The 2,500-nt window shown below is 49.6% G+C and overlaps 1 long non-coding RNA gene across 5 annotated transcripts in view; it reads left to right on the forward strand.

The window, feature by feature from the left end:
• The window catches only part of LOC122257501 (uncharacterized), a 145,452-nt gene that overhangs the window by 48,414 nt on the left and 94,538 nt on the right, over nucleotides 1-2,500 (forward strand). For all 5 annotated transcript variants that reach the window (XR_015191851.1, XR_015191852.1, XR_015191853.1 and 2 more), the window contains exon 3: nucleotides 1,086-1,193. This is a non-coding gene — a long non-coding RNA (uncharacterized LOC122257501). The remainder of the gene's footprint in view (nucleotides 1-1,085; nucleotides 1,194-2,500) is intronic.

Consider the following 2,500-nt stretch of genomic DNA (forward strand, 5'->3'; position numbering starts at 1 on the left):
CTCTCTCTCTCTCTCTCTCTCTCTCTCTCTCTCTCTCTCTCTCTCTCTCTCTCTCTCTCTCTCTCTCTCTCTCTCTCTCTCTCTCTCTCTCTCTTCCTCTCTTCCTGTCTTCCTCTCTCCCTCTCTCCCTCCCTCCCTCCCTCCCTCCCTCCCTCCCTCCCTCCCTCCCTCCCTCCCTCCCTCCCTCCCCCCCTCTCCCTCTCTCTCCTCTTACTCCCCTCCCCCTGCTTCTCCTACCCCCCTTCCTTGCCCTCTCACCACATTTTATATCCCCGTGTTCCTCTCCCTATCCCTGTCAATCTCCCTCTTTTGTCTCTTTTTCCTTTAAATATTTCCTCCCGTTTTCCCCCTTTCCGTTTCACTCTCCCTTTTCGCTCTCTTTCCGTTTCCCTATTCCTTTTCGCTCTTCCTTTCCACTCCCCCCCCTCTCTCTCTTCCTCTCCTCCATCTCCCCACTCGCCTCTCTCTTCTCTCCTCTCTCTTCTCTATCCGTCTCCCCACTCTCTGCTCCCCACTCCCCTCTCTCCACTCTCTCCCCACTCCCCACTCCTCGCCTACCACCCTCTCCGTCGGAACCCACCCCACTCGAGGCGGCTGTCACATTCCATAAATGCCATTAGTTTTCTGTGTAATAATTATATCGTTAGCGTGCGAGATATATATGTCATGGCCACGCGAAGTAGACTTTTGTTTTTTCTCTTCTTTTTTACCCGGTTTTTGTTATTGTTATTTTGACTTTGCTGCCCAGGCCTGCCTCTCATTAGTGGCGGCGGTGAAGGAGGTCCATTGTCCATTGTTGATATTGATTTAACTCTCGCTAATTTTTGCTTTTAGTGAAGTTGTTCAATTTAACAGGTAGTTTGTTCTTTGGAGATATTAAGTCGTGTATTTGTTGTTGTTTTTTAACGTTGTAAGTCATATGCATGTTGTTGTTTTTTAGATGTTAAGTCATGTATTTGTTTTTTGAAGGTTTAAATTGTGTTTGGTTTTAATTCATGTATTTTTTTGGAAGTCATGTATAGTTTTGTTAAATGATTTTTTTCTTTCTCCTCCTCCTCCGGTGTTTTTTCCCGGGCGGGTTGCAGAGTTAGGCGGTGCCGGGTCGAACCTCTTTATGGGACGCGGAGACCCAAGCGGATCGAGAGCGCGCGGCTGCGGCGGCTGCGGCGGACCCTGCCAGGACCAGCATTAAGGTACTGAGGTCATCATCGTGTCTCTTTTGTTCCGGCGAGGGCTGTGAGACCGGGTAGGAGGGGGGGGGGGCTTGATAAGGGCAGGTTTGGGTAGGCGCCTTTTTTGTTTTGTTTTCACTTTCTTTCTCTGTCTCTCCCTCCCTCCCTCCCTTTCTCCTCCTCATCCTCATCCTCATCCTCATCCTCATCCTCATCCTCATCCTCCTGCTTCCCACCCTCTCTCTGTGTCCTTTCTTCTTTACCTTTTTACTCACGCGTTTCTGATTAGTTGTGTCATCTGTCGTCATGGCTGAGGGTTAGCGCTAAAGGGTGAGATAGAAAGGGGAGGAGTAGAGAGAAGGAAAGGAATAGGGGAAGGGAGAGAGAGGAGGGAAGAGGGAGGGAGGGAGGGAGGGCTGGGCGATTGGGTTGAGTAGGTTTGGGTTGGGGTCGCACTCCACCCAGATTTCTGATAGATATAGAGGAGAGAGAGAGAGATAAAAAAAGAGTTCGCCGATAAATTTGCCGAGTCATTTTAAGGAGGCGGGAGCGAGCACGAAAAGATGTTCATGAATGCCATATTTTGTGGATGAGTTGCGTCATGTTAGGCGCAATTGATAGGGAGAGGTGGGAGGGAGGGCTGGGGGTGGGGGATCTCTATCGTGGTGGCATTGCTGAAGGGATTCTGTGATTAGTGGAGGTGTTTTGTCATCGTCGAGACAGGTTATTGGCGTATGGACAGCGGAGTGTGTCTGTGTGTGTGGAGTGGATTGGTGGGCGCAAGCTATGCCTGCGTCTCTGATTTGGGCGGGATATTCGTGGAACCTATTAACTTTCGCTGTTAATTAGCTTTCAAAACAATGAAAACTTTCGTCCCTCGGTGTCTGGGTACTGGAGGAACTTGATTCATGCATGGATCTTCGGCCTCACTCGCCCATTAATCGGAATCAAGTTTGGAAACCTCGAGGTGTGTCTCTTTCCTCCGCGTATAAAGGAAGGAAATTGGTGGTTTGGCTGATGGACGAATGGGTAAGTTCTTGCTTGATTGGCAGCCCACGGGTTGAATAGAAGACTGGGTGATGGGATAACGGGTTGTCTGTCTGAGTCCTCCTGATTGGCAGCAGACTCGCAGTGAAGGAGAGGGTCGGATAGATGGTCATTCGGCTAACTGGGAGCTGAGCGCTTTTCTTCAGACAGACAGTTGGACGAACGATCCAAACAGGTGGTAGAATAAACGACTCCGCTGCGAAAACTGTGAATAGAGAAACGAAATGCTGAAGACTAGGAACTTAGAGCTTGTCAGATAGATAGACGGTTGAGCAAATGAC

The sequence above is a fragment of the Penaeus japonicus genome, unplaced genomic scaffold, assembly GCF_977035675.1.
Source record: "Penaeus japonicus unplaced genomic scaffold, GWHDUDI00000001_assembly GWHDUDI00000018, whole genome shotgun sequence".
Lineage (NCBI taxonomy): Eukaryota > Metazoa > Arthropoda > Malacostraca > Decapoda > Penaeidae > Penaeus > Penaeus japonicus.